Genomic DNA, 26,482 nt, shown 5'->3' on the forward strand with positions numbered 1-26,482 from the left:
TCATATCAGGCCCTGGCCTAAAACTTTGCAGGGACCCCCCAGATAAAAGCCAAAGACCGTAGTGTGCAAACGGGCCCCATTTCCCCTTCCAGCCACACCTTTTTTGTCTCCTTACCTTACCTCCACTCTCCCCTTGTCTGCTCCTGCCAGGGTCCCAAACAGGCCCTGCAGATTCCTACCTCTGCATTTGTGCCTGTGCCGGTTCCTCTCACTAAATTCCTCCACGGCCCCTGCCAATCTGAGAAGTTTCTATTCATCCTTCAAAACCCCACTCCAATTTCCCTCAGGACCACAGTCAGATTTGAAGGTCCTCCTGGGTGCTGTTGAGTCCCCCATCCAGCCTGCTTTCGTGGCACCTTCCACGCGACTGTGTTCCCAGGTGGCAGGGACCGTGTTCTATCGGGCAGTAGATCTCCAGTCCTCAGCCCAGTGTCCGTTGTAAAGGAGGCGTTGAGTAAGCGTCAACCAGATAACCGTACTCAAGGGCAGAGGGTCACCCACAGGGAGGGTGGCGTGGTGGAGAACAGGCTTTTGGGCAGAGATGGGGGCTGCGGAGTAGGGCTCAGGTTTCAGACTTGAATGCCCAGCCCTGGAAAGCAATAGGATGTGGTGGTTGGAGGGGGAAAAGGGGGACTTAAGCTTTCGGGGCCTCCAGCCCATATGGCTGGAAGGATAGACCTGTGCCCTTGGTGGGGCTGAGATCAGGTCAGCCGAGGGGAGAAGTGAGCTAAGGTTGTCTTGATTTCATTGCTGGGGCTTTCTCCGCTGGCAGAGTCTGGACAGAACTTCCATCAGACTTTTCTCAGACACTGATTTGAGGACGCTCATTATGGGGCCTCAGTTATCTTACCTTTGAAATGGCATTATAAAGGCTTCCTTTTCCTCCCCAGTGAGGTTCTTATGGAAACAAATAGGTACCAGTATGTGAAAAGTACCTTTGAGGTATCTTCCCACCCACGAATGTGATTATCAAGTATGGGTATTCCTTGACTTTGAACTGTGTTCCTTTCGTCAACAAATACTCATGAAAGGTTCGCCATATGCCAGAACTGCAAAAGGCCTTTACCCTGAAAATCCAAATTGGGGCGCCTGGGTGGCTCAGTTGGCTGAGCGTCTGCCTTCGGCTCAGGTCGTGATCTCAGGGTCCTGGGATCGAGTCCCGTGTGGGGCTCTCTGCTCAGCAGGGAGTCTGCTTCTCCCTCTCCCTCTGCCTGCTACTCCCCTGCTTCTGTTCTCACTCTCTCTTTCTGTCAAATAAAATAAATAAAATCTTTTTAAAAAATCCAAGTTTACAAATACAAATATTTGTAAATAAATAAATGATATGTTAATTAGGAAGGAATTCCTCCCATTTTATAGAAGGGTTTACCACATGATGCCATTAGCAAGCTCCTTTGGTGTATTTTTATGTGGCTTGGTAAAAACGTAGGAACCTTGAAGCAAGAATCATGACTGTGCGTGTGCACACACCTAGCCTCTCAGCACAACACCCAGCTGACACCAGATGCTCAGGACATGTTGAACTGGGGAAAAAAATTGATTTATGTCCAACTTTTCAGGAACTCACATATTACGTAATATGGGGAAACCTGTATTGATTTTTCTGGACAAGATTGGACTAATCATGAGCTCAGGCTTGATTCATTTTCATTCATGCCCAGGTAAGTGTCTGGCAGCGATATTAGGAACGTGCTCAGCATGCTGCCATTCCAAAATGCTGGGAAAGTCTTGGAGCTGAGACTCCCTGCTTCATGGTACATGAGGCTTCACAGCGACACACAGGATGCATTATGCTCCCTGACCCTAAATTCTCAACAAATGAACAGCAACGAAAAATCAGGACACATCTAAGGAAGATAGTATTAGTGCTTAAGACAAGAGCCCAGGGTGCCTGGGTGGCTTAGCTGGTTAAGCATCTGACTCTTGATCTCAGCTCAGGTCTTGATCTCAGGGTTGTGAGTTTAAGCCCCACACTGAGCTCCATGCTAGGCATGGAGCCAGGCAAAAAATAAACATTTACGAATTTCCTTCCATATGCTAGACCTTGAACTAATTTCTTGTTTGACATTCAAAATAATCTCTACCACTAACTCCCAGTATGAATCTGGGCAGGTCTCTTCCCTTTCTTGGGCCTCGCTTTTCTCCTATTTTGCCTGAAGATGTAAACTGGTGGTTTTCAAACTGGGTTCCTTGGAACCCTAGGGCTCCATGTTGGCACCTTAGGAAGCGAACAGGAGCCGATGTGGGATTCCAGGCTACCCGTTCCAGTTTTTATCAGGTGTTCTACATCATGCTTCTTCTGTAAGATCTTGTTTGAGGAAAGCTTTCCACTGCTTTAGAGAAAACAAGTTTGAAAATCACTGCTCTGATGATCTCTGAGGCCTCACCCCTCTCTGATTCTTTTATTTACGGCTAGGAGTCACAAGCCAGGAGCTCACAGGCCAGATCCCACCCACAGCCATGTTTTGTGAGGGGCCACTGCAGTGATGATGCCTCTCCGGGGAGTGTGGCGTGCCCTGGCTAGTTCACCACAGTCCCCACTGCTCCCTTTTTGTAGAATATTTGCCACCTCACATTTACATTAGCAGCCTGGCCCCCGGAGGCCTTTGAGTTTGCTTCTTCAGAAATGCTCCCCTGAGGTCCTCTATTCCCATGAGACACCCTCCTACACCCCAGAAGGCAGAAAAGAGAGGGGTTTGGAGCCTAGAAGCAGATGTCCCCAATCTAGAGGGAGCGGGGTAGTCTAGATATGGTGGCTGCCCCACTTTCTTCCCATCCGCCCAGCCCCGAAGACTACTGTGGCAGTTTGAAAAGTGTCACTGCAACTTCTCCGCTACTTTTCCCCTTAAGAGGCAGAGAGTCTCAAATCTGAGCAGGTTGATGACTGCTTTGACCAATCAGGTATGGTGAAAATGCCTCTCTGAGGCCTCTAATACAAGGTCACACAGCACCTGCTTTGCTCACTGGGACCCTGGCAACTGGAGCCCTGTGTGGCCAGCTATGAAATGGGGCACTTGGGTGGCTCGGTCTGTTAAGCGTCTGCCTTCAGCTCAGGTCATGATCTCAGGGTCCTGGGATCCAGCCTTGCATTGGGCTCCCTGCTCAGCAAGGAGTCTGCCTCTCTCTCTCCCTCTCCCTCTGTGCTCTGTCTCTCTCTCTCTCAAATAAACAAATAAAATCTTTAAAAAATAATAATAGTAATTCTGTCTACCCTGAGGACAGTACGCCTTCCAGTTGACAGACCCACTGGAACTGCCGGACAGGTGAGCGAGGAAGCCACCTTGAGGATGATCCTCCAGCCTCGGCCATCCATGCCTTCCCAGCCGAGGCCCCCATAACATCAAGAGCCATGCCCACTGTGTCCCTTTCTGAATTCTTGATCTACAGAATCGTTAACCCCCTTACTTTTAGGGCGGGTTGTTACACAGCAGTAGATGACTGGAACAACATTCTGGAATCGTCCCATATAAATCAGGACATCTGTAAGTCAGGGCCCCGCCTGCCCGCAGGACAACTGTAGATGCTAATGAGAAAAGGATGCCCTGACCTCCGGATGGGCGCCACCCCACACCTGGGCAGAGGGCTCAGCCAGCAGAGTGCAGGCCAGGTTTCACGACCATGTGACCAGAGACTCCTTCTTCTCTTCTGCCAGGATCAGGGTAAGCACTGCTGATGGGAACAGAAGCATTTTCACACACTCACATCATTGGCCCACAGTCCCTGGAGCACCTCTCAGGACTTGGGGAGGCCCCTGTGCTCAGACCTTACTACTTTGCCTCACCAGTGAATCATCCCAAAACATAAATATATATATATATATATATAGACACCTGGGTGGCTCAGCAGTTGGGAATTTGCCTTCAGCTCAGGGCATGGTCCCAGAGTCCCCGGATCGAGTCCTACGTGGGGCTTCCTGCATGGAGCCTGCTTCTCCTCCCTCTGCCTCAGTCTCTGCCTCTCTCTCTGTGTCTCTCATGAATGAATAAATAAATTCTTTTAAAAAAATAATAAAATAAAAAATATATATACATATGTATAAAATATATATACAAATCTGTGTATTAAAAATATGCATACAAAGATCTATATACACACACGCGTACATACATACGTATCCTACAGCCTGCTTTTTCTCTTTTCTTATGAAAAAAAAGTTCCTACCCTGCCGTGATCTAATCTGTGGTCTGCAGTAATTCACCTTGCCTCTTCGAACATACCATTTCCCCTCACTCAGCGTGAACTAGCCCGTGGTGGCAGCCAGCCAAGCCCGTCTCCCTTCATTCTCAAAGGAAGCTGGCCCTGTGCACAGGACTGTTCAGATTCCGGGCTTTCCGCTTAAAAAATAAAAACAAGAGCAAAAACATCCTCTAGATCTGCGGCTCTTCTGCAGGGCTCCTGAGGATGGGTGGTTGCAGACCGTGATCCGAAGGGTAGAGTGGTCTGGGGGCACATCCCATCAGGTCACCAGCTGCTGCGGCGCATCTTCATGGCCAGTTCCTGGGAATGGGAATCGCGGAGAGGTTGGAAGGCCAGTCATCAGGGAGGCCATGGTGGGCCGCACCCCACTCCTGGCCCCGCTGGCTCTGGCCCCCCTGCTCTCAGCATGGACGTCTCTTCTCTGATCTGAGGAACTGGGGCTGCAGGGACAGCTGACAAGCAGTTGGCACAGACACCGTAACTCACTTTACATAAATCTGGTAGACAAAAGTCTGGTGCCCTGTGAAAGATTGCTGAGGGGTAGTTGTCTGGGTTCAGGCAACCTCCTTCCTGGGGAGGATGCCTGGTCAGAGACGATTTGCTTCTTTGGGGAAGGGAAGGCACCTGTGCTCATGATGCCCACTCTCTGTCACCCCCATACTCTGCAAACATTATCTCATTGGTCCTCACAACAGCCCTACAAATCCGTATTATCACCTCCATTTGTCACCTGAGGGAAGAGAGGATCAGAGAAGCTAAGGAACTCACCCAAGATCACACAGCTAGAAAGATGGCAGCCAGGACCCACACCCAAGGGTGCCCACGTCAGGGCACTTGTGCTCCTCTTGTTCCTGCTCTCCACATCCTTCCTCGGGTGCTTTCGTGCTCTCTCTCTCTCTCTCTCTCTCTGTCCTCATTCCTTCTCTTTAAGAAACTATAGAGTAAGGACGCTCAGCAGATGAGCGTCTGCCTTCAGCTCAGGGCATGATCCCGAGGTCCAGGATCGAGTCCCACGTCGGGCTCCCAGCGAGGAGCCTGCTTCTCCATCTGCCTATGTCTCTGCCTCTCTCTGTGTCTCTCATGAATAAATAAATAAAATCTTCAAAACAAACTAACTACAGAGTAAGTGCCTCTGCTTAAACGGTGGGGTGAGATCACAAAAGGCCTCACCTGTAGGTTTGTGGGGGAGGCCTTACCTAGCTCATGTAAAACACAATTCCATTTATCAAAACTTGCTCTAACACCTTGGAAGAGTGCTCCTGCTCTGTACATTGGGACGAACCTGGCCTGGGGCTCTAGAAGGGGGTCTTTATCCTTGGCCAGAGTCGCTCATCAGGGGGCCCAGGTTTACTGAGCTCCTCCTGTGTGCCCAGTGTCACCTTAGAAGTCGGAAGTAGGGAGCAGCCCTGTCCCCAGCGAACTCCCAGCAGAACTGCAGAGCACTGAACATGAGCAGAGTGAAGTAAATACTAGAAGAGGGACACGCAGGAGGGAGAGGGGTCAGTTGTGCCAGAAGGCCCCGTGTAGACCAGACCCTGGAAGCCGACGCTGCCCTTGCAGCGTGTGGGTCCCCAGCAGGGGCAGATCCACTGGGGCAGGGTTCCCAGAACTTGCTGTGTGAGAGTGACGTGGATAGCAGCAGGCATCCAGAGACCAGGATGGATGCATCAGCAGATCAATGAAAACATTCGCTTCGCCCAGATGAGCCACCCACAGGAAGCCACATTATCGGAAAGCTGCGGACACTAACGGAATCCACAAAGGGGACTTGGCAGATAGGAAGAAGTCTATTTCAGGCCGGTAGCTGGAAGTCATCTCTGACCCTAGAGGGAAAGTCTTCTTGAGGAAACATTGGTCATCAGGTTTGTTCTGGCAAAACTCCCTCCCCGCTCACAGAGCAAGGATGGTAGTCAGGGCACAGCTCTGCCGCTATGACAATGACAGTGGACACAAGACCACAAAGGGGTCTAAGGACTGCAGGGTCTTGTTTCTCTCCCCTGTCCCTTCCTGAGCTGAGCTTTCTAGGCTGGCAAAATTTAGGGACACGGGCTCTCTCCCTGTTGGGGTTCCTATGTCTCATCCACATGGGGTTCCTGGGCTCAGCCCCGTCAGGTTCCAACTGGCTGGAAGCAGGGAAGGCGCGAAGGAGGCACACCCACTTCAGCCCGGAAATGGCACAGGTGCCCTCCACTCCCCTTCACATTTTCTCACACTGGTGAGTGTTTGGTCCCAAGGCCACCCCCGACATCCAGAGAAACTGGGAAATGTGTCCAGCCGTGCACAGGTTGATGGAAAGAGGGGACGTAGATGGATCCTTGGCCATCTCTGCTTTAGACAGCAATCAGGAGGTTTGCAGGTGTAACCAAAACCTCGACTTGCATCATCTTAAACCCAATGGACGATTTGGGGCAGATTCCAAGGTTGGCTGATTCACCAACTCAACCATGGAGAGTTAGTTCCATGTCCCTAGCCCCTGTGTTGGCTCCACCCCCAGGCTGGCCTCAGCACACTACAGCAGACGCAGATGCCACACCCCAGTAGGACAATGGTCAAAGGCAGAAGAAAGCATCTCTCCCTGTGCTAGCCTTGAGGGGGAAAGCCAGCTTCCTCAGAGGCCCCTTGGCCACCCCCAGTGGTCATCTTCTCTTACCATTGGCCAGATGTGGGTCACATGCCCATGCCCTAACCAATGACCGATGCTATGGGCTGGATTGTGTTACCTGCAAATTCACATGTTGAAATCATAACTCCCAGTACCTACGACCGACCATGACTGTCTGGGGAGACAGGGCCTTTAAAGAGGTAATTAAGTTAAAATGAAGTCACATGGGTGGATCCTAATTCAGTATGGCCGGTGTCCTTTAGGAAGAGGAGATTAGGACACAGGTAACAAACATTCCAAGGGACAACCCTGTGAGGACATTGTGACCATCTGGAGGCCAAAGAGAAGTTTCAAAAGAAACCAACCCTGCCAGCACTTTGATCTTGGACTGCTGGCTTCCAGAACCATAAGAAAATAAATTTCCATTGTTTGAGGCACCCAGTCTGTGGTGTCTTGCTATGGCAGCCCTAGCTGGCTGATACGGCCAATAATTGGACCAGATCAGACCAGGCCACCCCTGGGGTGCAGTCAGCACAGCGCGTAGCTGCATGGGAGAGGGAAGTGGGGTTCTGGAGAAGGAAGCCCATGGGATGGACGCTGGGCAGTCAGGTGGCAACACCTGTGAGAGTCGGTACGGCTGCCCCTCACCCCATGGACGCTGCCCGATGCTTCTTCTCTGAACGGCTCCCTTTCTGCTCACACCAGCCCATTCCTGTCTTTCTCCAAATAGACATCAGGCCAACCGTTGGACTAGATTCCTGCCCGCTGAAATACCATCACCCCCCAGTTGACCTTGCTAGGAGTTGGGGGGTTGCATGGGTCTGTCCTCTGGTCTCCACCAATGATGACCATCCTGCTTTAATTCTAACAACCTCATTTCCAAGTTCTCAGGGGACAGTGGGGGTGCTGGCAAACCTGTGACCATCGGTGCTGGGTTGTTATATTTGTTGATCTCCATGATGTAAGTACCATTCTCAAGAACCCGCAGGAGATCGCTGAGCATGGAACGGGGAAGAGAGGCCCACGCTGGCAGCCCCGGCATACTTCTGCTTGGGGGCACCCACCCCTTGCCTTCAGGGGTGACAATCATCTGAGAGTCCACATCCCAAATGATTGTGGGAAAATGATTCGTGGGGTAGGATAGGGTTACAGATGTGTTGCCAGCCCCTGGATAGGAACAGAGGGCATGGGAAAAGTCCAAGGGTGCCAGATCCTGGAAGGGTCCCTCTCCTTCGCTGTTCCCAGGCTGTGAGAATAAATGCCACCCTAAAGAGGAGAGTGCAAGCAGGGCTGGCCGGCCTAGGAGGGTGAGGACGCTCACCGCCCCGGGTCCCCTCCCCCATTCACCTCCGCACAATCCTTCCTCTGTTCCCAGAGCTCGGCTTCCCTCAGGGTCCTGTCCAAGCCCGAGTCGTAATAAAGGCCACCATTGATGGGCACTTCCTCTGCACCAGGCACTGGGCTGGGTCCTGCAGACCCATTTTCTCATTGAATTCACACCGCTGCCCCCACAGGCTTGGTGGGTGTAGTTCCGTCCCCAAAAAGGAGGTTCATGGAGGTCAGAGGAACAATTTCAAGGTCATGGTGGCAGGACCCAAGTGACTGAAGCCATGGATTTTCCACAGTGATCTGGGGTCCACCAGGCCAGACAGAGTCACGGAGTAGTAACAACCACAGTCGTGGCTAACCCTTTACCCAAGACTGAATTTGAAAAGCTCAGGTCCGTGTGCACAGGGACCTCCCTATGGGATTGGGCTGAATTATGGCTCCCATCTGGCTCAGAGAGGGTGTGCAACTCACCTCGGGTTACAGCTGATTAGTGGCAGGGGAGGACTCTGAGCTCCTTGGGGTGGGGTGGGGGTGGAGGGCTGCGGTCCAGTCCATTCCCCTCAACCCCTACCCCCCCACTCCCCAGTCTGGCTTTGGCTTCCTGATTCTCCTCATATCTCCCAGAGGACTAAGCACTTCGCAGGGGGCATTTGGGATAGACCCGAGGACCCACCATCCCAGCCACAGGCCCTTCTGGGTGGTGGGAAAGGAAATACCTATCCGTCCCCTTGGGTGCCCTACCTCCTGTTGGCCTCCCAGCCAGCACCTGGGCGGGGAAGAGGATAGAATGGGGCTATTCAGTGAGTTTTCCTGACGCAATAACCATTGCTAAACCCTTGCATCCCTGAGCATTTTATGGAGGGTGGTGATTTTGAGCAGCAGCAGGAAACCCCAAAGTCACCTAGCTGCCAGAACAAGGCCCTGCAGGTCAAATGCTAGTCCAGAGAACAGTTATCCTGAGGCTGGGTGTTAGAAAAGCAACAAGAACACCACCAACAACCCCACAGTTGATCCAGCTCGTCCACACCCCTAACTGCATTTGATCAACAAAATCCTCTCGGCTGGGAGGGGCCAACCCAAGTCTCCATTTACAGATGACAAAACTGTTTTGCCCAAGGTCACGGAATGAGTAAAGGACAGAAATGAGGCACAGATCTGACCTTCATACTCCTGGTCTGGGGCTCACTTCACCACAGATGGAGGCCTATGCTGGGGACAAGGGGTGATGCTGTCAAGTGGGTTCAGAGGCAGCAGAAGCATCAGCGAGGGAGCAAGAACAAGGAACCTCGTGGCCAGACTGACCCAAGGGCACATCAGGACCCTGCAACATCTGGCAGGTCACTTAACTTCTCTGAGCCTGACTTTCTTCCTCTGCAGGCGAGGTGGGGTTGTGGTTAAGAGTTTGCCATCTGGAGCACCTGGGTGGCTCAGTGGTTGAGTGCCTGCCTTTGGCTCAGGGCATGATCCCAGGGTCCTGGGATCGAGTCCCACACTGGGCTCCCTGCAGGGAGCCTGCTTCTCCCTCTGCCTGTGTCTCTGTGTCTCTTGTGAATAAATAAGTAATAAGTAAGTAAATAAATAAATCTTTAAAAAAGGAGAGAGAGAGAGAGAGTTTGAGCTCCAGAGCCAGAACACCTGATTTTTCATCCGGCTGCATGGCTTACAGCCCATGTGACCTTGGACAAGTCTCTGCGTTCACATCTCTCTGTATTCAGTTTCCTTGTCTGTCAAATGAGCATTTAAAAACCCACCTACAGCTTCCTGTGAGAATTTTCTTTGCTAATGCAAGTAAGGCTCTTGGCACAGGCCTGGGTTATGGTAAGCAGTCGATAAACATTAGCCATTAGTACCACCTTCAAAATGCAGAAGAAAAGAGCTTTTGACAATTAAAAGAGAGCACATTCCTGGGGGGGCATGTTTCTGTGTATGTGTATGAGTCTGTGTATGTGTCTATGTGTGTGTCTCTGTGTGTGTCTGTGTGTGTCTATGCGTGTCTCTGTGTCTGTGTGTATGAGTCTGTGTGGGTCTCTGTGTGCCTGTGTGTATGTGTCTGTGTATGATTCTCTATGTGTGTCTCTCTGTGTGTGTCTGTGTGTGTCTATGTGTGTCTCTGTGTCTGTGAGTGTGTGTCTGTGTGTGTGTCTCTGTGTACCTGTGTACGAGTCTGTGTATCTCTGTGTCTGTGTGTGTGTGTGTGAGAGTCTGTGTGTGTGTGTCTCTGTGTGCCTGTGTACGAGTCTGTGTACGTCTATGTGTGTGTCTGTATGTGTGTGGTGAGTCTGTGTGTATGAGTCTATGTGTGTGTCTGTGAGTGTGTGTGTGTCTGTGTAAGGAAGTATGGGGGATTTTCTACACAGATTGAATTGGAACCTTCTAGAAAGAAGGAAGGCACAGGAGAAGGGGACCCAGGCTGGCCCTGGGCCTGCTTTGGGATGTTTTTCACTGAAGCAACCACCTGGCCTTCACCTGTGTGCTCTTTCAACTCTTCCCTATGAGTCAAGCGCTGTGTCCTCCCAGCCACTCCTGGTTCCAGCAACGATTCCCTTGGGAGAACTACCTCAAGCTGGAAACCTTCCTGGGCAGAGTAGTGAAAGGGCAAAATGTAAATACACACGGGCCTCAGGGTTTCATAACTGCCATGAGTCACCCCTCTTCACAGAAGACATGGCAAAGGGACAGGAGCTCCAAGTCTTATCAGTGAGGCTGGGCCCAAGTGCCTTTCGAGCGAGCATTCCTCCTCTGGGCCCTGTCCACGCGCTCCCCCCCCCCACCCCCGCAAGCATGTCCCCTGGTCGTTCTGCTGATGCCACATCAGGCCCGGGACAGGAAACAGAACATGACCAGGTCAAACAGCATTTCTGTCTTCTCAATGCTCAGCTGTCCCCAGGCCTTTCCCAGCAGCCTCCGAGGCCTGGCAACATGCTGTGTATTCATTGGAAGTTCTTCTTCTTTTTTTTTTTTTTTTAAGTTTTTATTTAAATTCTGGTGAGTTAACTAACATACAGTGTAATATTCGTTTCGGGTGTACCATATGACGATTTAACAATTCCACGTATCACCCTCATTAGAAAATCTTCAGTTTGAAAATAACTAGAATTAGAGCATTATAATAAATGGGGGTTTATTATCTCGCATAAGAAGAAATTCAAACCTGAACAAAAACTTGTTATTTTGGCAGCACAGTGATATCAAAGCCAATCATATCATGATTCTGTTTGCTTTCCCTCAAGGTTGCCAAACGGCTGCTACAGCTCCAGATAATTGCAACTACTCTCAAGGCAGAAAAGTAAGAGAAGGGCCCAGAATAGTGGCGCTATTCGCATCTATTCCTGTATCATTCGATCATTCACTGTTGCATAAAATACCACCGTGAATTTAGTGACTCGGGGGCTCCTGGGTGGTTCTGTCGGTTAAGCGTCTGTCTTCAGCTCAGGTCATGATCTCGGGGGCCTGGGATTGAAACCTCGCATCAGGCTCCCTGCTCAGCGAGGAGTCTGCTTTTTACCCTCGCCCCTGCCCCTTCCTCCTCCCTCTGATCATGCACATTCTCTCTCTCTCTCTTTCAGATAAATAAATAAAATCCTAAAAAAAAATAATTTAGTGACTCAAAACAATTATTTATTAGTTCATGAGTCAGGGTCAGAGTCTGGGCTGGGTTCAGGTGGCAGTTCTTCTACTGGTCTGCTGGGCTCCCTCATGGGACAGCAATCAGGTGATGGCTCAGTAACGACTCTGTTGTTCAAGACAGCCTCACTCACATGTCTGCTACTTGCTGCTGCCGCTGCTGGAGATGCGATGACACAGGCAGAGGCCAGAGTGATGGCATTGCTGGAAGAGGACCACTAGCCAAGGAGTGTGGGTGGCCCCTACAAGTTGGAAGAGCCAAGGAATGGACTCTTCCCTAAAATTTCCAGAAAGATCGAATCCTGCCAACACGTTGATTCTACCCCATTGAGACCCATTTTGGATCACTCCAGAACTGGATGATAATAAATCTGTGCTAAACTACATTTGTGGTGTCCTGTTGCAGCAGCAAGAGCAAACTATCTCCCTCTGATGCTCTTTCATTCTCTACAGTCCCACTGAGTGATTTTATAAAGATGTACTGGAACGTGGCTGCCCATTTCTTCCCATATTATCTATGTCTGCTTTCGTGCCGCAGCGGCAGGGTAGCTGTGATGGACACCGGATGACCCACAAAGCCTAGAATATTTACTCTCTGGTCCTTTACAAAGAACGTTCGCCAGCCCCTGCTTGAGGAGGCCAGCCTGGGCGTCCTTGCACGGTGCTTTCAGACTAGCAATTGGACAGGAGTTGACTTCAACGTTCTTGGAAGTTCAAAGGCTTGGAAGTCCCACAAAGTCACCTGCTCTCCGTTTTAGTCAAACAAAGCAAGCCCCAAGGCCAGTCACAGAGGTCAGTAATAGATCCCCTCTTCATGGAGGAGCAGAGGGTCACATCGCAAAGGTGATCTCATTGTGCCTGTCTTTGCAGACACTCTCAGAGCCCCATTTAATCGATTAAAGTGGATCAGAGCTTCCCCAGAGACTTTCCAAAAGACATCCCTTCAAGCTCAGTGGCCAGAACTGGGCTGCGTGGAGAATCGGGGAGGCAGCAACAGGATTATCCTGCCTGGTTTAGGCCAACAGCGATCTGCCACTTGGCGGGCACCCTCCCTTAGCCAGGAAACGGGCGTGGAAACTGAGTAGGCCGTTAGCAAAGGTCGGGTGGTCCTGAAGCCATAGGGTTCACTCACAAATATACACCCAAATATCAAGGATCTGCCCTGTACCCATTTCTGGGCAGGGCTGGTGTAGGGGAAGGTGGTATAAACCCTGTGCTCATGGAGCCCACCAGCCCCTGGAGAAACTCTCCTCCGTGGACAAGGAAGGCCTGGACAAGGATTTTCACTGCAAGCCTATTTTTAGAAGTGCGTAAGCGGAAGCAACAGTCCAACAGAAGAGGATAAAGAAACTCCTTATATGGTGGGCCCATTTATAGTAATTAGAATAAACGAACCAGGTCCTCACACATCAACGTGAATAATTCATGAACACATCTTCAGTGAAAAGAGCAAGGTGCAAAATAATGTGCGGTGTAGGACATCACTGATGTGAATTGCAAATCATAAAACGATGGCATAAATTGCTTATGGAAACATAGCAGGTAGTAGTAAAAGGACGTAACCATGGGAGGAGAAGGGAAGGAGATGGGAATGTAGCTGGAGTGCTAATTTTTATCCCTTAAAAAGAAAAAAGTAGAGAGATTAGAAGGCTACACGGCAACAGTTCTAAACAGGTTATATCATTCCCTGGGTGCGAATCTATATGAAATATTTCATAATAAAAACTTTCTTGTAAACCTACCAACTCGTTGAGGAGCTAACACGAAGGAATCAGGGCATCACTCAAGGGCAGTCTGCCAGGCGAGCCTGCTCCAAGTCATTCATTTTTTTTTTTTAAGATTTTATTTATTTTTTTTAACTTTTATTTTTATTTTTATTTTAAGATTTTATTTATTTATTCATGAGAGAGAGAGAGGCAGAGGCAGAGGGAGAAGCCGGCTCCCTGCAGGGAGCCCGACGTGGGACTCGATCCCGGGACTCCAGGATCACAGCCTGAGCCAAAGGCGGGTGCTTAACTGCTGAGCCTCCCAGGCGTCCCATACGTCATTCATTATTCCATGTCATTAGTACTCCGGTGGACGTCCTTGTGTCCAGCTTGCAGGGAGGCCCTAGAGCATGGAAACTCAAATGAAGGGCAAAACCTCAGTTGTCCCAGGAGCTCAGTAAAAGGGGGTCATCAGGGGCCCAGGCTGGAGAAGGGGCCATGGCCCGAAGCTGGCAGGACGAGCAGTGTCCACCTGCCCCCAGCCCCCCAGAGCCTTCTCCTTCCTGAGCAGGCGACTTGCTCTGTGTCCCAGCAGCCGAGGATGCTGGCAGGTACAGAAGCTGGCAATGACCAGGCCTGGGCCGGGGCCCGAGTCCTGCCAGTCATAAGCTGAGCGACCGAACAAGTCGTGCATGACCTCCCTAGGGCCTCGGTGCTCTCCTCGGGAAAATGGGTATCAGAGCCCTTGGCCTGCCTCCCTCACTGGGTTGCTGAGGGAAGCGGGAATGATGGAGGGCATAGAAGGCCCACAGGCTGGGCAGGGGCGTGTGCTCCCCCCTCTGTGCAAACTGAGGGTTTCCACTGATTTGTCTGCTGGGGGGGCTCCTCTCAGCTTTGATGGGGGCTTTGATAATCCAGTTTTCACAAAGCGGCATGAGCCTGCCGTCTTTACATCATACTGGTGCTGCCATGGGTGCTTAGAGAGGTGTCAGCAGCAGGGTGGGGCCCCAGGGGCAGAGCTGGGGAGACGGGTCTCATTCACCCCATGGATTCACTCCACCTCGATGTGGGCTTGGGCAGGCCAAGGGCTCTGATACCCATTTTCCCGAGGAGAACACCGAGGCCCTAGGGAGGTCATGCACGACTTGTACGGTCGCTCAGCTTATGACTGGCAGGACTCGGGCCCCGGCCCTGGCCTGGTGATTGCCAGCTTCTGTACCTGCCAGCATCCTCGGCTGCTGGGACACAGAGCAAGTCGCCTGCTCAGGAAGGAGAAGGCTCTGGGGGGCTGGAGGGCAGGTGGACACTGCTCGTCCTGCCACCCTTGAGCCACTGGGCTTGGATATGATGCCAACTGTGTCCCAACACTGTCAGCTTTTAAGGAGCACTCAGCGTCGGGGGGTGAGTGGGGGGCAGCTGCGAGCCCAAGGAGTTCTGAGACCGTCCACCAGCTTCTCAACGATATGTTGGGGAAGAGAGAGTTTCCAAATTCAGATGATGCAACTTGCCGCTTCTTCCAGAGGCTTCTTTGGAGAGAAAAAGACACCTAAGGACAAACTGGGAGGCTCTAGGTAGGATTTTCCCGGTTTGGGAAGGAATTCGAGGTGAGGGGACAGCTTCACTAGAGCCCAGAAGCAGGATGGCTTATAATTTACCAGGGTTCCCAAGGGACAACTCAGCCAAATATGAGCTTTCAGTTTTGTCTTTGTTTTGTCTCGTCATTTCATTGAGATTGAAGCTAGAGCTGCATTTTGCCGTCAGCATTAGAGTAGGGCACGCCAGAGGCCAGCCCAAGTTCTCCACTGCGAGTTCTTCATCCTAAGCCTCAGTTTTCTCTTCTGCAAAATGGGCTTGTTGCAGAGTTGTCCAAACAGGAAAAGAGAAATAGACATAGGTTTTCAATAAATGCCTTTTTTTTTTTAACGCCAGCATGGAGGCCAATGCAGGGCTTGAACTCACAACCCTGAGATCAAAGCCTGAGCTGAGATCAAGAGTCAGATGCTTAACTGACTGAGCCACCCAGGCACCCTGCGTGAATACTTTTCATTGAACTGCTCAAAAATGGACTTTGCCCACCTTCTTGCCAACTTCTCCTTCTTTCCAGCACCCTGAGCCTACCGGAAGGAGCAAACTAAGTCTTCCCCCACAAAATAGACCCTCTGAGGTGAGGTTTAGCTGTCTTTGCCCCAGGGAGAGTGTTCCCCCAACAAGAGGTGACTCTGGTGGGGCCAGGGTTGGTGGCTGCTGCAGGGAACTGGGGGAGACTGCGGACAGCCTGGGGAGATGGCAGGGGGACACTTCTGCACATGTCTTTGGGGGCTAGGCCAGGGATTTCCCGCGAGGAGGCCTCTTTCCCCTTTGCCTTCAGACCAGCCCACGGAGTCCCCTTGCCTGGTGGTTTCATGCGCTTCGGGCGGGTTCCATCCCTGGCAAGGACAGTGCCTGGAGGCCTCAGTCACTTGTCTCAGAGCAGCCATTGCTTCCTCTGGGTCCCTTGAATTGGGGGGGGTGGGCATTGAGAACATTCCCAGAGGCCCCTGGGCCATCGGATGACCTCCATCTGCAGAGCAGGGGCTCCGAATGCCCTCCCACTGCCGTCCTGTTTGCCACTGCAGGGGCCTTCCTGGCTGGGGTCCCCCGGCTGGGGCAGGCCATGGGCAGGCATGGGGGCCCTCAGGCCTCCCAGAGCCCTGCAAGGGGGGCTCACTGCTCCCTGCCCCCCGAGCCTGCTTGGAGTGATGGCCAAGGCCACACAGCGGGGAAGTGATGGGTCAGGGCTGGCTCTGCCGTGTCATGTCCATCTGAGCACAAAGCCTTTCATCCGGGCCCTGCTGCCTCTCTTGTCCCTTCCCGAGCCTCTGGGCAGGATGTGGGGTGTGCACGCGCTTCCCCGAAGGGGCGGCGGGGAGGCTGAGGGTGACTCAGGCCACACTAGGACGACTGTGGGCCCTCCACGCTGTCCCGCGTGGGACACAGGTGAGTGCCAACCCGCGGCAGACACAAGAGAGCGGCCTCGGGGTGCCCTGCACCCAGATTCTGAGCACACCCGGTGCAGACCCGGGGCGGCCGAGCGGGAGTGGGGCGCTCGGGTGGAGGCGAGGCTTCCGTGGGCAGAGGCGGGGACCCAGGAAACAGGAGGCGGCAGGCAGGGTTACCAGAGGGTGCCTTGCAGACCGGAGATCCGGGGGACAAGGGGGACAAGGGGACGGGCCATGGGGCTGCGCTTGGGGCCCGGATGACCGAGTCCAGGTTTGAGGCCGCCCCGCAGCCTGATCCCACAGGCAGGCCCGCACGTGGCCCGGGCTCCAGGGCAGGTGCAGCCTTGAGCCAGTCGGCGCACCCTCAGGGGGGACAGGCACCAAGCACCTCAGCGGCCCATGGCTCGGGGTGGCTCCCCGGGGGGGCCCAGCGCTACTCCCGAGAGCATCACCAAAACACGCACAATCCTGGGACCCCGGGGCTCAGCGGCTGAGTGATCCCGGGTCCAGGGATCGAGTCCCGCATCGGGCTCCTCGCAGGGAGCCTGCTTCCCCCTCTGCCTGTGTCTCTGCCTCTCTCTGTGTGTCTCTCATGAATAAATAAATAAAATCTTATAAAAAAAAAAACATATAAAATCCTTAGGTAATAAAATCCAAACCCTTCCAATGCAGCTTGGCCCTGCCCCTGCCTACTGAAACCTCATCTCCTCATCCTGTTCCAACCACGCCTTTTTCTCTATATAAAAGTGGCAGACGCTTTCCGTCCCCGGGGCCTTTGCACACATGCTAAATCCTCTTCCAAAAGCCTCTTCCTCACCACCCATCCCGTTTCTTCTCTCCAACTCCCACCCATTGTTCAGATTTTAGCCCAAATGTACCCTCCCCAGACACACCTTCCCTGAACCCCAGAACTGAATTAGCTGGGTCACTCTGTTACTCCTGCTCCCAGCATTCAGTCGTGTTTCACTGATGATCACAGGAAAATTATTTGTACAGTTATCTCCTTTGTGCCCGCCCCTTCCCCCACCCCCACCCCACTAGATCACGGGTGCCTGCAGGCCAGCAACCATATGTATTTCATTACCCGTGTACCCCAGCCATCCTTTGTTGCTAAGAAAAGGGGAAGGAAGGAAGGACAAAAGAAGGAAGGAAGGAAGGAAGGAAGGAAGGAAGGAAGGAAGGAAGGAAGGAAAGGAGGGAAGGAAGGAAAGGAGGGAGGGAAAGGAAGGAGGGAGGGAAAGGAAGGAAGGAAGGAAGGAAGGAAGGAAGGAAGGAAGGAAGGAAGGAAGGAAAGGAGGGGAGGAAGGAAAGGAGGGAAGGAAGGAAAAGAGGGAGGGAAAGGAAGGAAGGCAGGCTAAATGAAATGATGGGTAGAGAGAAGGAAATAAGTTAAAAAGGAGGGAGAAAGAGGAAGGAAAGGAAGGAGGGACGAAAGCAGGCAGGCTTCCATGGAATGGAGGATACTTGGAAAGAAGGGAGGAAGGAAGAAGGGCTCCTGGCCAGCAGCAGCAGAATGGGGCCAGCCCTTGCAGGGGAGCAGCACAGGTGCCCCACGAAGCACAGACCCTGTCTGCTGTCCTCCGTCCCCACAGGTGCAGCCCTGCCATGTGCATTGGTGGCAGTACCTTGGGTGGGAGGGGTGAGCAGAGAAAGGCAGGCCCACCTCCCCCAGAGCCCCAGGTGAGCCCCAGGTGAGCCCCAGGCCTGGGCAGGCCTTTCCAAGCAGCTCTAGTGATCTCTGCCCCACAGCAGCCCAGCCTGCAGGACAAGAGCCTTCACTTCTCAGAGCCTCCCTTGGCTCTTCTGCAAAGTGACATAAAGCACCGACCGTCCACTGATGCTGGGTGTTAGGACATGGCCTGGGATGGTGGCCCTGGGGCACCTGGCATCTTACCTGGCATCTTACCTGTTCTCCCAGGCCCTGCCCCTTCACCCTCTTCTGGCCTCGTTCCCCCGGGGGTGTCACTGCACTCAGGGAGAGCCCAAGGGGGAGTCAAGCAGGGTAGGAAAGAGCGTGGGAGCTGCAGGGAACACTGAGGAGGGCGGAACATGACTTAGCCGTCCTGTGCTGTGTGTCCACAGCGACCTGTTGAACCACTCTGTGTCTCAGTTTCCCCATCTATAAAATGAGGACGACAGAAGTGCTCATCTCAGGGGGTTGCAATGAGGATTGAATGAGTTTGATGTTTATAAAGGTCTTAAAACAGTACCTGGCACCTAATGAGCCATGTTTGTAAAATAACGCACATCATCATAGCTGTCACCCCCTGAAGTTACCTCCTGCCTGGCTCTGGTTAGCACTTTCCTGCGTGGCTCCTGTCTCCCAAGAACTCCCGGACTCAGGAACCCACCCGCAGGGGTTAAGTGACCTGCTCAAGGTCACTGCAGGCCAGTGGCAAGGGGTTCCCTGACTTCTTTTTTATTTCAAGCCACAGCCAAGGTGCCCTAGCAGAGGACTGCTCCGTGCCTCTGTCGCACAGTCACCACTGAGCCAGAAGAGATCCTGGGAACAAAGGCACTTAGGTGTTCAAGGTGGGGGTTAGTGGGCTGTGCTGTGTCAGGATTTTCTACTTCTGCGGAAGAGCGCTGTCTTCTTGCCTCTTTGCTCAGCCCGCTGACCTTGAGCTCAGCAGCTGGCTCCCTTAAAGCTACTGCTCTGAGGACCCAGGCAGCCCCTCCTCGTCCCCCACCGCTCCAGCCTCGCCCCAATTCCTTCTTCCCTTCTTCCCTTATTGGGTGGGTAAATGTTTGGGGAGGAGGCTTTGGCTGGGGTGGCTGGCAGTCCTGGGCCTCCTCCCTTGCGCTGGCCCTGACTCTTTTCCCCTCTCTTAAACTAGTTTCCCTATCACTGAAAGAAAGGGGTTTCATTTCAAACTATAGGAGCAGTCTTCCGCTCAAAGTATGTATTACAATTACTTGGTGGGGGTGGGGGAAGGTGGGGGGGAGATTTTTTTTTTTAAGATTTTATTTTTAAGCAATCTTACACCTACACTCAACATAGGGATCCAGCTCACAACCCCGAGATCAAGAGCCCCAGCTCCTCTGACTGAGCCAGATAGGCACCTCCCAATTTATTTTAAGATTATTTATTTATTTACTTATTATTTATTTTTTTAAAGATTTTATTTATATATTTGAGAGAGATCATGAACAGGAGAGGCAGCAGGCAGAGGCAGAGAGAGAGAAGCAGGCTCCCTGCTGACCGAGGAGCTCCACGTGGGGCTCAATCCCAGGACCCCGGGATCATGACTTGAGCTGAAGGCAGACGATCAACCACTGAGCCACCCGGGTGCCCCCAAGATTTCATTTTTAAGTAATCTCTACACCCAATGTGAAGCCTGAACTCAGAGGGGAAGTTGTTTAAATGCCTATGCCTGCTCCCATCTAGAACAAGGCATCACTACCATTAGAGCTGGGGCACCTGGTGGCTCAATGGGTTAAGCATCTGCCTTCGGCTCGGGTCATGAGGGCCCTACATCGAGCCCCACATTGGGCTCCCTGCTCAGGGGGGAGCCTGCTTCTCCCTCTCCCTCTGCCTGTCGCTTCCCCTGCTTGTGTGCTCTTGCTCTCTCTCTGTCAAATAAATAAATAAAATCTTAAAAAAAATAATACCATTAGAGCTTCTTGCAGCTGATTCTAAGGGCCAAGGGACGAGACCTGTGGTTTCAGGAGCAGAGTGAAATGTTCTATTATGTGTGGCAAAATGAGAAAAATGTCCAGAGCACATTAAGTTTCCCTTAGAGATAAGTGTGTTCAATTTAAAGATACCCTTTATCTGAGATTATATCCTTTCTATGCTTTGGAGCAGCTTAAGACCTTTCTCTTGGGATGATGTGATGACAACAGATGGCGGCAGCTTTTTTATTTTTTTAAACATCTTTTTTAACCAAATAGAAATTTGGCAATATTGCCTCCACAATTGTGAGGGAAATATTTCCTGGCTAGGGAAATCCAAACATTCAGAAACGCTAGCCTAGGTCTGTGCTGTCCAATACAGTAGCAAGTAGCCGTAAGAGGCTGTCGAACACGTGAAACGGGGCTGGTCCAAATCGAGAGGTGCTATCGGTGTAAAATACCCACCTATGTCAAAGATTTCTTATGAATAAAAGAATGTAAAATAGCTCATTAATAATTTTTACATTGATCAGGTGTTGACTTGTTAATATCTGGGATCCACTGGGTTAAATAAAATATATTATTAACATTCATCTCCCCTGTTTCTTTTTTTAAAATATATTTTTAAAGAATATTTTGTTTATTTATTTGAGAGAGAGAGCAGCAGGCAGAGGGAGGGGAAGAAGCAAAGAAGCAGATTCCCTTCTGAGCAGGGACCTCGAAGTGGGACTTGAACTCAGGACCCTGGAATCATGACTTGAGCCCAACACAGATGATAAATGGACTGAGCCACCCAGGCACCCCATCCCTCCCTGTTTCTCTGCACTTTTTAGAGACACAAGCGTTGGATCACTTAAAATCACACGTGCTCACATCTGTGGCTCACGTTACATTTCCACTGGACAACCTGGCCAAGTTGACTCCTCAGGCCTTGCATTAGAAGAGGTGACGGGTGGTCCCTCCTCCCTTATATGTCCTTCCTCAGAACAGATAGCAGAGTCAGACTTTTTTTTTTTTTTTTGGAGTTAGACTTCTGCTGAAAAAAAAAAAAGTCACCCCAAGGGGCACCTTGGGACTTTCCTGGATCCTCAGTGCATTTACCTCCATGAGCCCCTGCCTCCTTGAGATTGAGAGATAGATGATAGATAGACAGATGGATATTATATTTTACGGTTACATTGGTATAACGATGGACACAGTGAGGCTGGGTTCATTATTACATATGCATTATTATTATATTCCCCTGTGTTCTAATATCAGAAGAAATGAAAATTGAACCCTTTCTGCGGGCCCCCATAAGTATCCTAGGCTCCAGGCTTTGTCTCCTGGGCCACATGGAGAAGCCGGTCTGGCTTTTTGTGACTGATCGAGCACAGGGCTCCCCAGCCCCAAGTGGTTCAGAGTCCCAGCAATTGCTCAGCAACCTGGGAATTGTTCAGGGTGACAGAGGGTGGGGCAGGCGTCCTCCGAATGAGTTACATATTTCCCTAATTAACTGTGTTCTGAATCCCCTATAAGGGCATTGGGACTTTGCCCTTCCTTAAGTGCTGGCCCATTACTCCATTTCTAGGGAAACCTTCCTGAGACCAGGAAGGGCATTCAGGGCTTGGAGCCTCCCCCTTGGTGGTCCCCCGAGGGCTTTCCCACACCTCCTGGCCAGGGAGCCTCATCACCTCCACACCCCGAGGTGGGTGCAGCAGATGGTTCTACCCACCTTTTCACAGATACAGAAATGGAGGTTCAGCAATCTAAAAGGGCTTGCCCATTTAGCGGTAGGTGCACCAGGGGCCCAGGAAAAGATCACCCTGGGCTAGCTCCCTCATGCCATGTGAATCCCACGGGATCCCACCCTGGAGATGACCCCCACGACCCACAGCCCGAGCCACAGAAGCTTCCTGCACACCTAAAGGAGGTCCAGCCTCAAAGGGGAGGTCCGGCCTGGTTGGTGCGAGAAGGTTCCGGACAACCATGTAGGCCACATACGTTTGGGGTGGAGGAGGGCTGGGTGGTTCTTTCAGGTTCCTGGGGGGGATACACAGCTCTTCAACATCAGAGACCGCTTTTTGTTTCTTCCCCTATGTCTATGCCGGTCTGTGGGTTTTGACAAGATTATGTTATTATTGGGGGTGCTTGGGGGGCTCAGTCAGCTGAGCGTCCGACTCTTGATTTCAGCTCAGGTCATGATCTCAGGGTCACCGGATCGAGCCCTGCGTCGGGCTCCACGCTCAGTGGGGCGTCTGCTTGGGGATTCTCTCTCTCCTGCCTCTGCCTCTGTCCCTGCTCAAGTTCTCTTTCTCAAAATAAATAAACAAAATCTCAAAGAAAAAAAACAAGCTTATGCTATTACCATTATTTATTTGGAGAGCGTATGAGAACGAACACAGTCGAAGCCAAACAGCCCTGTCTCGTCTCCCACCTTCTCCCAAGGAAGCTGATTCAGCCTCAATGATTCAGTTTCATGAATCCAAAGTGAGCCCAAGGTCACCCACCTCCTGGGGCCCCTTTGTGAGGATGAACTGAGGAAAGAGGTGACAAGTTTTCAGCCCATTGCTCGAAGACATGCTCCAGGCTCAGAGGTGCTCACGGTCGGGACTCCTCTTGCAGATGTTTATCTGCCCCAAGACCCACATAGAGCATCATGGGAACCGAGCTGACCACACGGCCGAGCATCTCGAAATCCCTTCCCCTGCCCTGTTCCCCGCCACCCTCACGTGGCCTCCGTGGTGAAGCATGGGCTCCATTGCCTCAGACCGAGGCAGAACGGATATTCTAAGCACCATGGACGTTTGTGAGAACATGCAAAACTGGGAATCTGGTCCCTCCAAGCACCCGTGTGGGAAGGTGCGCTCTGGCCCGGCCCCTGCAGCTGGACCTGCGTAAGCGGAGGTGCAAGGGTGCTGGGGCTGGAGGGGGGAGCAGCGTGGAACCCGCATATTAGTCACATTTCCTACATGCACCCGAAGCCATTTCCACCCCCTGCTAAGGATGTGAGAAGCTCCCCTCACCCGCACCCCCCCACTGCCCTCCCCGGCCCTGGAAACACTCTCCTCCCAGCTGGCCCCAGCGTACCTCTGCCGCCCCGTGGTGACAACCTGCTTCCTGCCACAGTCTTGGGGCCTTGCAAAAAGTCTGCTCATTTCAAAGAGTTACTGGGTGCTGCCAACATACGTATCCAGACTCTGGGGTGTAGACGCTGACTGGGCACAGTCAGGACCCCGGAGTCATTTGCAGACAAGCTCAGCAGAGTGTGGAGAGGAGCAGGGGGCCCTGGAGGCACAGAGCAGGGCCACCTAATAAAACCCAGCTGAGAGGTGGAGGTGGGGGTGAGATCAGGGAAGGCTTCCTGGTGGAGGGGGCAGCTGGGCTGCGTTCTGGATGCAGCCTGGTTAAGGGCATTCCAGGCCGAGGGCTCAGCCCGAGCAGGGGCTCGGAGGCACTGGGGCTCCGGGTGCTGGGCAGTTTGCTGAGGATGAGGAGAAGTGGAGGCAATGGGGCGGGGGCTGGGAGTCCGAGGGGCCCTGGGGGCCAGGCGGGTGGCGGGTGGATGCCGGCCCTGTGAGTCCAGGACTAACTCCGGCCACCTCCTGGGAGGCTGGGAAGGCAGAGGGCTGCGGGAGACCCGGAGGTCCCCAGGGAGCCGCTGTAAGAGGCCCGCCAGCCGGGAAGCCCGGGGCCCATCAAGGCTGTGACACTGGCTTGGCGGGGGATGCAGAGGAGGGGGCCCCCCGAGAAGTTCACAGGGCTCCAGAGAACCGAGGGGGGCAGGTGAGATGCAGGAGCAGGGGCCCAGCGGAGGAAACCCGGCCTCTAATGGGAGGGCAGCACATTTTATTTATTTTTTTTTTTAAGATTTTATTTATTTATTCATGAGATACACACAGAGAAAGAGAGGCAGAGACCCAGGCAGAGGGAGAAGCAAGCTCCCTGCGGAGAGCCCAATGCAGGACTCGATCCCAGGACCCCGGGATCATGCCCTGGGCCGAAGGCAGATGCTCAACCACGGAGCGCCCCAGACGTCCCGAGGGCAGCACATTTTAAAGACTGTCCAGAGGCGGGACTCCTCCTCCTGGTGCTGGGAAGCCGGGGTGAAGGCAGGGTGGGGGCTGTGCGGAGCCCCCAGCTTCCTGGCCCACGGGCACACTCACTGCAGCCTGCAGGCGGGTGGGTGGGTGCTCAGGGAGTCCCTGAGGACCCAGAGGAGGAGGGACAGCCCAGGGGGGGGCAGCTCCCCAGAGGGAGCACTTGTGTCCACCAGGGCTCCTCCACCTGATTGGAGGTGGTGCCTGAAGGGCTCATCTTCATTTTCACATGTGTGTGTGTTTGTTTCCCTGAGCGTTAGAGAGGCGTCTGGCTGGCTCAGGTGGAACAGCACATGACCCTTGATCTCGGGGGTGCGAGTTCGAACCCTACACTGGGTGTATGGATTGCTCAAATAAATTTTAAAAACATTTATTTATTTATTTGTTATTTATTTATTTATTTATTTATTTATTTGTTTATTTATTTATTTATTTATTTTTAAGATTTTATTTATTTTTTCATGAGAGACACAGAGAGAGAGGCAGAGACACAGGCAGAGGGAGAAGCAAGCTCCAGGGGCAGCCCTGGTGGCTCAGTGGTTTAGTGCTGCTTTCGGCCCGGGCCTGATCCTGGAGACCCTGGATCGAGTCCCGTGTCAGGCTCCCCACATGGAGCCTGCTTCTCCCTCTCCCTCTTCCTCTGCCTGTGCCTCTGCTTCTCTCTCTCTCTCTCTCTCTGTGTCTCTCATGAATAAGTAAAAATAAAATCTTTAAAAAAAAAGAAGCAGGCTCCATGCAGGGAGCTGGATGTGGGACTAGATCCTGGGACTCTAGGATCATAGCCTGGGCCGAAGGCAGACACTCAACCCTTGAGCCATCCAGGCATCCCAAATAAAAATACTTTTAATAATGCAGAGAGAACATCATGCTTTTTATTTATTTTTTTTTTTTTGCTTTTTATTATTTTTTAAATATTTTAATTTATTTATTCATGAGAGACAGAGAGACAGAGACAGAGAGAGACAAGCAGAGACCCAGGCAGAGGGAGAAGCAGGCTCCATGCAGGGAGCCCGATGCAAGACTCGATCCCAGGACCCTGGGATCACGCCCTGGGCCGAAGGCAGATGCCCAAGCACTGAGCCCCCAGGTGCCCACATCATGCCTTTTAAAAAAGATCTCTTGTAAATCCTGAAGTCCGGTGAAAGGGGGATGAGCAGCACCGAGTGCTGCTGGGGATCTGGGGCAGCACCTGCTGATCTCCACGGGCAGTCAATGCTCAGCGAGGAGCTGGGGAATGAACGAGGGACACCAGGAGCACAGACACGTGGGGGGCGGTGTCTCGGTTTGGGGGGTGCTGTGTGTTCGCAGTGGCAGGGGCTCCCCCGCTCTCTGCTCACGGCCCAGTGGGCAGAACTGGTGGGGGTCCGTTGGGGGAGCGGGCTCAGCCCCTCGGGCAGGGGCTGCAACGGGGGTGTGGACACCACGGTGAGCGATGAACTCCCTGCATCTGAGGCGTCCCGATGCCTGCACAGCATCCTTGGGGACGCCCGCCTGAGCTAAGGCGTCAAGGGAAGAAGGGGGCCGCAGCCAGGGCCACCTTGCCTCTGGATGGTGGGCACCACCCTGGGACGATGGACAAGGGGCCGCAGAGGTGGGGCTGGGCACCCGGGGCGAACCCACCTGCTACCTGAGGAGGTGAGGCCCACTGCCCAGAACTGAGGAGGAGCCCCCACCTCTGAGCACCCGCCAAGCCCTCCCCTCGACCAGGCGCTGCCGGGTCCCTGATGACCCAGGGTGGGCTAGTAATAAGCCCCCCTCCGGGGTTCCCTTTCTGTGTTCTGAGCCTCATCTAACTGATCCCTGAAACAGCCCTGGAAGGTGATATGTGGATTGTCTCCATTTTATAGGTGAAAACACTGAAGTTCTGAAAAGTTAATTCGTATTCCTCAAGCTCACATGTCTGCTTAGTGCTGGAGCTGGGGTTTATTTATTTATTTATTATTTTAAAAAATTATTTATTTATTCATGAGAGACACAGAGAGAGAGGCAGGCTCCATGCAGGGAGCCCCACACGGGACTCGATCCCGGGTCTCCAGGATAAAGCCCTGGGCTGAAGGCGGCACTAAACCACTAGGCCACCGCAGCTGCCCTGGAGCTGGGATTTAAACTCAGATCCATTTGACAGATTCCAGAGCCTCACCCCTGACCCTTCTGTTCATTGCCACTGTTTGTTATTTCTGGAAGAGTCTTGTTGAGATAGAATTCACATACCATGGAGTTCACCCTTCGAAGTGCATAATGCAATGGTTCAGAGGGTCACACAACCATCATGCCAATTCATTTTGGAGCAATTACATCATCCCCCAAAGAAACCCCATACCCGTTAGATACCACCCCTACCTCCCCTCCACG

This window comes from Vulpes lagopus, chromosome 9, assembly GCF_018345385.1.
Source record: "Vulpes lagopus strain Blue_001 chromosome 9, ASM1834538v1, whole genome shotgun sequence".
NCBI lineage: Eukaryota > Metazoa > Chordata > Mammalia > Carnivora > Canidae > Vulpes > Vulpes lagopus.